At 38.3% G+C, this 9,747-nt stretch overlaps 1 long non-coding RNA gene across 1 annotated transcript; it reads right to left on the bottom strand.

The window, feature by feature from the left end:
- Positions 1-2,796: 2,796 nt before the first annotated feature.
- On the bottom strand, positions 2,797-6,786 carry LOC134296666 (uncharacterized). Its single transcript, XR_010003483.1, has 2 exons — positions 6,647-6,786; positions 2,797-3,955 (listed from the first exon to the last, which is right to left on the bottom strand). It is a non-coding gene; the product is annotated as an uncharacterized LOC134296666 (long non-coding RNA).
- Positions 6,787-9,747: the final 2,961 nt, after the last annotated feature.

The following is a 9,747-nucleotide window of genomic DNA, read 5'->3' as shown; positions in this document are numbered from 1 at the left end:
AGATTGTACATCAAGTATTCACAAAATCTGTTTATTGTTTTTCATGGGATACTGAATTTTTCTCTTAGAGAAAAAAAGAGATTATTATTAATCACCAAGGGAAAAGATCTTTTGCAAAATAGCTCTGAAAATCCCAAAGCTTATAGGTAGAATGCTATAAATACATTTTGTGTTCCTTCCAATGGGAAAACAATAAGGTTTTCATGGCATTATTCCCAAAGCACTTAAATCCAGTATGGTGCTTTGGATGGTGTGCTGGGCTGAGGTATAAAAAGCAAACTAAAGTTAAAATCTCCATTCAGCTGTGAATGTATATTGCATTCTCAAAATTACCATGAACTGAAAATATTGCTCAGAACAACAGCAGAACATACACATGAACAAATACGTAATCTCCATCAGATCCTTCAAAAATTTAAAGTGTTGATTTATAGGTTTTATACATATTGTTATTATAATTCTACACAATGCAAAACACATAACTCTAAAGGAAATTGAGCAGGCAGAAACGCATAAGGAATTTAAAATTCAAGGGTGGGCTGAACATGGATATCAGTTAAGTACAAATGCCCAAGTGAATGTTTTCTGTTATCTGCAATAAGCTGCATCTTTAAACATAGAAAGAAAAACAGATAAAACTCTTCCATTCACTAAGGACTTTATGGCATGATACCACTATCTCATGCCGTTTGTGAGATCAGGGATAGTGGCAACTTATTGGCATGGGGATCCTCATTATCACCCCTTTGTAAGTATTGCACAATTGCAATGCTTTGACAATGTGATGGTCTGCACTTCTGGATGAGCAATGTAACTCTATCCTTCTCCTGTGCTTCTTCTCCTTTTTTTCAAAAAATCTTTTAAAGACTTTGCAATTCTGTGGAAGTAAAAAGAAAATTGAAATCTTTCTTTTGCAACAAGGGAAGAGTGGGAGAGGAGGACAAATCTGTCCCTTGATTTACTAGCCTGCTGACACAGAAGCACCAGGAAATGAGAAAATGTCCCTCTGAGTCTGGCACAACACCACACTAAACTAGGTAAGTTCTGTGCACAGCCCTAGTATCTCAGTGTTTCTTATTTGGGGTGCCCAGTTTCTGAAATGCTTTAACAAAACCTATAGAGCTTGAAATGTACAGATTCTGGTGTATGAAGGTATATGTAGGGCCTCAAGCTAAATCTTTGTGTGAACATGTAAGAAACTATTCTTTATGTCTGGGTCCTTTCTGAGCAGCACAAACACATACTCACTATTCTTGATTCCATGAAAACTGTGTTTTTTCTCCCAGTGTTTTACATTTATATTAAAATCATTCTCCATGTGAACCCACTTAAAAACATTTTATATTAAACAGTCCCTTCAGATGTGATCATGTGACAAAAGTTCATCAAATGCATAAACTCAACTTTATAGTATATCTTAAAATGAAGTTATCTAATCATTATATATATATGTGTGTGTGTGTGCCATTTTGCTGGAATTCTATAATTTCTAAAATTCTAAAATTTGCATTTTAGAAATGCTGGTATACTTCTTTGGAAACTTTTGAATTCTTCATAGTTCCTATAATAATAGCCCAGGTACGTTTAATGAGACATGACCCACTCCCATGAAAACCTAGAATTCTGGATCTAAGAATCACAATTTTTTCCATATTTTGGAAGCAAATCAGAATCTGGAATAATAAACAAGTAAACATTTGAGGGAGAAAACATGCATAAATTGAAATAAAAATGTCTCTGGAAGTGTCAGGTTTTCTCTTATCTCTCCCGAGACCATGCTTGAGTGAATGCCCAACTATTTCATTAGAAACATTTGCATTTTGATTCTTTTCATCGCACAGTTTCATGTTTGAAGCTACAATCTTTAGAGTGAGAAAACGGAATATAATGATGATGCCTGGGGCAATGTTTTAAGAAGAAAATGCTTTTAAAGAATGTATGCACATATCTGGACTTGTGTAATCTTCTTGTTTGTGTTAGTCTTGTTTGTGTGGGACTTCATCAAATCAGAGTAGAAATTAAAATTTCAGGAAGTAGGGTGAGAGCAAAATAATGTTTATGTTAATTGTATCTCTATCTTTGCAGGAGATGAACATGGTTTAAGGAGAGTGTTGTTGGATGCAGAGCTCAAAATAGCAACCAACACTTTAAATCCAGCTGTGGGAAACCGAGAAAAGTGTGAAATTATTATAATTGAACAGAGAATATTACAAGAGGTCAGTATGAAAATAAGACTGCTTTAAATGCCATTTCAGAATCAAAATAAAAGTAGATCCAATTTAAAGTTCCCAAACTGGTGGTTGCTGAACAAGTTAACTTCTTGTTTTTGGTCTACCTGCAGATGAAAAAAGTGAAAAATTATTGACTGCATTTAATTAGATATTGTGGTTATTTATACCCTTATTTTATTGCTGCATTGGAAATATGTTTAACTGCTGGTGGTTTGAACAGGAGAGGCCTGCATGACTGCAAATGTTATACATCCTTTGTCAAAAGTGGTTGGTAAGATCTTTTTCTCCCTCTCTCCAAATCTTAGAAACCCAGGGTCACCCAATGTATTAGTTCTTAGCCTTAGGTCCTACAGATATCTCCAGGTTGCAGCTTCCAGATGTTCCACCCACCATGGCTTATTTTTAGGAATTCTGGGAGTTGAAGACCAAAAAATCTGGAGGACCCACAGGTGAGAAAAAATGTTCTAGTGAATGGTGGACTGATTAAAAAGGTGTGGAGAAACACTGGTTTTTATTACAGTAACATGAAGAAAATATAAATACTGTAAATAAATGAATAAATAAATATAGTTGAAAGAAAATGGTTTTAATTGGCTGCTAGCATATATACCTGCATTGCCTGGGTGTCGGAGGGACTGCTGTACGCCTCCTTTTTCCCATCTTCAGCTCTGAGAAGGCCTACTTCACAATGTCTCCACAGCAATGCTCTGTCAAAGGTGGGCAGCCCCTCTTTGTGGCTCTTTCTTTTCTTCCTCCATTTCCCTGATACATCTTCTTCCTCTTTTCTTTCTTTCCCTTTTCTCTTGCTTTCTTAAATATACCTCTCACTCTTCTTTCACTTTTTCTTTTCTTTTTCTTCCTTTATTTCTCTTCCCTTCTTTTTTCTTAACTCCCTTTCCTCATCCCTACGTTTCCCTCTTCCTTTCTCTTCCATTCTTTCTCCTTTTTCCTTCCCCATCCTCATACCATTCCCCTTTCCTTTATTTCCTTCTTTCTTTCTCTTCTTTTTCTTTCTTCCTCCTGTCTTCCTTTTCCCATCCTTTCTCATACCTTCCTTCTCTTTCTTCCTGTTGTGGTTTGTGAAAAATCTGATGTGTCAAATGATGAGGAAGGGGGTTGTGTGGGGTCTCAGGAAGGGGTTTTGGGGGAATTGAACTGGCATGGAGAGATGTGTTATTGAATTTCCTTATAGTTCTCGGGGTATTAGAAAAAATGAAATCTGTTCCCAATGAGAATCTGCCAGTATTTGCTCCTGAGAGGAATGTGGAGGTGTGATTTTTCCCCCATGTCAGAGCAGCTGAGTGTGTGAAAAAGAGATAGACTCGCTTTTCTGAGTGACTTAGAGATAAGCAGCAAAAAACCAGGGGTACGAGGAGTGATGTCATGGGAGGGAATTGAGGCTTATAAGTGGGCTTCAAGCGGACTGCTCTTTGTGAGAACAATGTTGCATTTCAAGTGAAAACAACTCTTAAGTTCTATGGCCTTGTTTCAAATGTTCAAGTTTCTGGATTTTGAGTCTTGTTCATGTTTAAGTTCCAAGGTTCTGGATTTTAATTCCTGTTCAAGTCTTCATGGTTTTTTGTCTGGTTTATTCTTTGTTTTGTGAGCTTCTGGTAGTGCAGCAGTTTAAACTGCTAAGCTGCTGAACTTGCTGACAGAAAGGTCGGCGGTTCAAATCCAGGAAGCGGGATGAGCTCCTGCTGTTAGCCCCAGCTTCTGCCAACCTAGCAGTTTGAAAACATGCAAACGTGAGTAGATCAATAAGTACCACTCCAGCGGAAAGATAACGGTGCTCCATGCAGTCATGCCAACCACTTGACCTTGGAGGTGTCTACGGTAAATGCTGGCTCTTCAGTTTAGAAATGGAGATGAGCACCAAACACCAGAGTTGGATTCAAATAGACTTAATGTCAAGGGGAAATTTTTACCTTTTTATTCTCTGATTTGTTCTTAAGTTCTGGATATAACTTTTATCAAGTGTATGGACTTTGCCTTGCTTCATTGTATTGGCTTAAAGTGCAGTTCCAAGTTTTTTAATTCCTGTGGTTTGATTCATGAAACTGATTGTCACCTATACTCCGCAACTTTGGAGTTTCTAGATTTGCCTTTTGGATTTTTGATGGTTCTTTTTTATTGTGCTTCTTCTTATTTTTTATATTTTTCTTAATAAACTTTACTTAATGGATTCTCTTGTTCCTGCATAGTATTTGGGTGAAAAGGTGTCCCACAGCTGGGGCACAACACTTCCCTCCCTCTTCTCATGCCCTCCTTCCCCACTCTTTCTTACTTTCTCCTTCCCTTCCTTTGATTTTTATATATATAGCTCATCATCATTTATCTCCTGCCTTTCTTTTCCCCAGTAACAAATTAAACCAATACAGATTAAAAACATACAAAATTATATCTCTGAGTGTGACTATTTTAAAAAAGATCAAACACTCTATAAAATAAAACTATTCAAAGTTCTTAAAAAGGCAATATAAAATCAGTAAAACACACACTGTTAAAACCCATTGTGGTCATTTTCTACTAGGGAAAAGTTCACCTGCAGACAGACAGAGAGCAAGGAAGGGACCACTCCTTACATCTTTAGGGAGGGAGTTACAAAGGCTGGGGCAGCCTTTTCTAGAGATATTCAAGCTCTAACAAGCTTATACAGGGCCCTTCAAAGTTTCCTCCAGTCACCATATTTAATTCATGGCTTTAAAACTCATTGAATGCCAATTAGAATTGCCTAGTTGACGTAGAGGGAGAAAAAAAAATAGGGGAGAGAAGAGTGAAATGTGTAGAAGAGAGTTTGGCTTGAGTGAATAGGCTTCAAGGAGATGATAGAAAGGAAGAAATGGCAAAACTGAAAAGGTTTGCAGAAGTATCACTCAGATACAACAATACCTCCCATCCATTCTTCACAAATGACATTTGATTTTAGAGAGACATGGTGCCCTTCTATCCATTTCAGAGGAGATTGCTGAGAAGGATCTCCATGGCATAAGTGGAGAAAGAGATGGAGTTTTTCATGAAGTGTAATCCATCCTGAATGCTTTTGCAGAAGAAATTAAATGTCAAGCACATTTTATGACCTGTTGTGAAATAAAGGTGTAACTGGGCACATGCTGAAAGATATGACAAAAGAATTTGGAGAGAAGGCAACATATTTCCACTTTAACTAATCAGTTTCAGGCTTAAGTGTATAACCAAAGACTCATCTGGAGTAAGGTGAAAGTACTTATGCTAGTATGCATAATAGGAACAGTAACTTTTTAAAAGCCACAGCGCACCTGTTCCTTGACAATATTTAAATAGACATGCCTGCATTGTGTGTGTGTGTGTGTGTGTGTATATAGATATAGATATAGATATATATTCCTGTACAAATTTCTTTATAGAGCATTTTTATGCCCTGTGAGGGAGCAGCATAGCTGACATTTCTGAAAAATCTTTCATAAGCCCAACCAAAATAGTAGGCATTGGTCCCATGAGCAGCAACAATGAAAATATGAAGTGCATGTCTTAGTTAATGAGACTTGCCAGATTCCCGACTGGAGTCTTTTCATAACCAGCTAATACCGTAATTTCAGCTGGAGTTTTTTCATAGTCTGTTCATTCAACAGAACTTTAAAATGTGTAGCTTTCCCAGATGTTGTTGGACTGCAGCTTCCACCAGTGAAACTGACATAGCAAGGAGTAATAAATAAGGGAAGTTGCAGACCATCAGCATCTAAAGGTTCTTTACTAGTAAGCTAAGGGTCTGCATGGCTTGAGCCCTTATTCCCCAGAAGCACCAAAAGATAAACACAAAGATAAGCACTCTTCTATTTCTGTTGCAAATACAGATGTGAATGCACATCTCCATTTACATCTCAATGCAAAAAAGAGCCATAGAGAGTTGCAGATCAATGTGTTGTTAGACTGAAAGTCCCAGTAACCCTTGCCAGCATAGCCAACAGAGAGGAATCCTGGGAATTGCTCAGTGGCAACATTTGGTGGGATGAATGATTGCCACCTTGATCTGATAGAAGTCTAAGAGCTAATTATAATCTATTGTTCAGTAAAAGGACAACACACTGGATTCTAACTAGTACCAAAGGATTATGTAAGGATCATTGGTCTTCCTACATGATAAAGTTAAAATGGATTTTTTCTTGCTTTTTAACTCTATTTGCAGTGCATGGTGACATGTTATATTAATGCTCCAAAATGTTTTATTTGGAAAGGTATCACTGATATGACTGGTGGCTGGCCTTTAAATATACCAATATATGAAGAGAGCTCCTTTCTCTTCTGTGATTTTTTTGTATATTGATTTACCTGGTATGGTTTATGGCAAAACAATGTGAAAACACAGGGCATTAAATGAGTAATTGAAACCCTGACAAAGGTCAAAAAAGAACCTCCTGGGCTGCATCTACACTTACCTCAATAAATGTAGGGTAGAGTGCTCTTGACCTGTCCCACTGCATCACAGGAGTGTTTCTGGAGTCCTTTTGTGTTTAGATGGTTGGCTGGGTCTGAGAGAGCATTGGGGGGTCTCATTCACTGCCACTGTTTCATTGGCCAAAAGTAGCCTTCCCATCAAGGTAGCTTCTGATGAGGTCACAACAGGATGTCCAGCAATATAACTAACTGAAGTGACATTGTAGGCAAGGCTCTGACAGGGAGCTGCTTCTAGCTGGTTTCCCAACTGTGGATCTTTTTGAGGTGTGGACACTGGATCACCCCGGATCCAGAGTGATTCAGCTTTCCACACCTCAAAAATATTGGGGTCACCCAAGAGCTCCCTGAAAACACCAGAATATATTCCATTTCCCCTTGTTGCAGATTAACGGTGGGAATCAGCAGTTGCAAAGTGAGTCCACTTTATTTGGCCTATGTAAACATGACCTTGGCCAGCTCTGCTGTATCCGCTATATCTTAGGCACACTGCTCATATTTCAACCTCAGTGTTTTATTTTGTAAAAAAGCAGTAAAGGTGGAAATTGAAGTAATTATTTAATGTTTTAGATATTAAAACCTCTCCTCTGAGTAGTACTAAGTTGTTGGCTTTAGAGAAGCCTTTTGTCCCCATCTAGTAAAGCACTGATTCCTTGCCTTTTTTAGGTCACAAACCCTTTTGAGAATCTTATGAAATATATCATTCCTGACATAAATATACTCACATACAATTTTGCATTCAGTTCACTTTATTAAACTGGAAATTGATTCCTTTCACATAAACTAGCCTGGAATTAAAAGAACTAAAATGAATGTGTGAAAAAAGTACCTTAAATAAATTTTTACCTTAAACATCATGGTGAGAGGAAAAATTCTAAGTAATAAGTAGGAAAGAATAAAACAAGATAGTTTTGGGCCCAATTATAAGTTATCCAATCAATAGAATTCAGGTTCAGAAACCTGTAGCATAGCAACAGTTTTCCTTTTGAAAACTTTCCAGTAGGGCTTGAAGCAGTGGTTCTCAACCTGTGGGACCTCAGGTGTTTTGGCTTACAACTCTCAGAAATCCCAGCCAGTTTACATGGCGCTCCAGTCCTCACGCGGCCCACAGAGCATTGCCGCATGCTATTTATTTACCTTTGAGCTCTGCCTGTTGGGCCAATAGGCGGATAAGAACACCGTCAGCCTCGCCTGCTGCTTCCCTCCCTCGCCAGCAGATGGAGAGGAAAACATCACAGAAATACTGGTATCTTAAGCCCTGTCTTTAAACTCAGTTCTCTTCTGCAAATGGAGGGTAGAACATCTCAGAATTAGTTGTATCTTAAACCCTATCTTTAATTTCAGTTCTTTTCTGCAGATGGAGGGTAAAACATCTCAGAATTAGTGGTTTCTTCCATAACTCTAATGATTTTAATCCAGGTCATAATGAAGGATATAAGGACAAACCATGCCATTGCCAAAATTATGGGAAGGTAATTTGCTCCCATTGCCGCCAGTTAAAGAAGAAGTGAAACATTGGGGCTGGACACTGGGCTGTGTGTGTGGTGTGTGTGTGGAGCATCTTTTGGAAGGGATTGTGCCCTTTGGCCTGCCTCCCTCCTCCTGTTGCTCCTGGAGAAGTTAGGGGGCGGGGCCAGCGAGGGAAAGAGGAAATGTTTTAAAGAAGATTTCATTTATAAAAAGAAAAAAGTCCCTAAAAATCAGGAGGTGACCCAAACATTATAAAACTTGGTGGGCAAAGAGTGGTAGATGTATCCTCAATGTGTGGCGATTTTCACCCTTCTAGTCCTAAAACTGAGTGACAGGAGAGCCTGGGAAGGCTGCCCATGTTGGCCAATGATCTGAAAATTTTTGTTCTTTCAGACTCAAAAGATCACCCGGAAAGGTGCTTTTTTCAGGAGAGGTGCTCGAAAATGAAGACAGAGCCTTACAAATGAAACAAACAGAAATGGATATTGATTCAATACAAATGCACAAGATTAGTATTCACTATAGAGGGAAGAGGACATTACTCATTCTGATGTAGGATGGAGTGTAATATTCATTATTGTGGTTATTGAGTGACTTCAAGGAAAACACAAACCTAAGGTGACCTTATCACTGAATTTTCTAGGCTTGAGTGTGCTTGGCCAGGACCATCCAGTGGATTTTCATGGTGGAGTAGAAAATCAAGCCCTGGTCTCTTGAAACCACGGTCTTCTCAAACCACTATGCCACATTGGCTTAAAAATAATTTAGAAATAATAAAATCTTAAGCATGTTTTGCCCTTTTGTCAGGTAATACCAGGTGTAAATTGACCTGCATGCCATGTGTTCTGGTTCACTTTCAGAGCAATGTCCAAATTGTTCTACCCTCATATTTTCCTATTCTATATCGGGGCAACAGTGGATGGGGGGTGGGATTCCTTTGTTCCTATACCTGCCCAAAGTTTGATCAGTATGGTTAATCTCCTCACTTCTTCCCCTAGTTCTGTTCTAGGCAGGATTTTTTCAATGCTTGCATTTTGTGCATCTTGATGAACAGTGAATAAGTACTCAGTTGACCTTGGACTGCTTCTAGTGAAAAATGTAGAGCAACTGTCCAGGGTCAATTATGTAGCAGCTTTGTACTTAACAAGAAGCAAATATCATGAGCTCAGCCATGAACTGCTGTGTATTTAGGCTGTAGACAGCTCTAATATGCTGACTCTTATGATTTCCAAAAGCACCGACCTTGTGGAGAGCAGCTGATTTTATTTCCCCTTTCTTCATATATAAATGCTGAAACATTGCAGCCTTTAAGACATAAAAAGAACACCTTCTTTCTCACTCTTGTAATGTGTATTTCTTTACCAATCCTTTAGAATTTAGAAAAGATGACCCAATGATTCTTCAAAGAACATCTCACATTGAAAACCACCCCTTGATTGCCTCTGTGTGTCCAAAACATTCCTGCAGAGTTTTAAACTCCTGGAAGAAGAGATTAATAATGAAAACTCAGCTTCACCTAGTGATGCTGGCACATAATAATATGAAGGTTGCTGAAAATGCCTTGCTAATGAATATTAGGATGCCACAAATGATAAGGGCACCTTTTAAAGTCTCA

This window comes from Anolis carolinensis, chromosome 2 (genome assembly GCF_035594765.1).
Source record: "Anolis carolinensis isolate JA03-04 chromosome 2, rAnoCar3.1.pri, whole genome shotgun sequence".
Taxonomy (NCBI): domain Eukaryota; kingdom Metazoa; phylum Chordata; class Lepidosauria; order Squamata; family Dactyloidae; genus Anolis; species Anolis carolinensis.
Note: the sequence above shows the minus strand (reverse complement) of the source record. Positions and strands in the feature narration are given on the sequence as shown.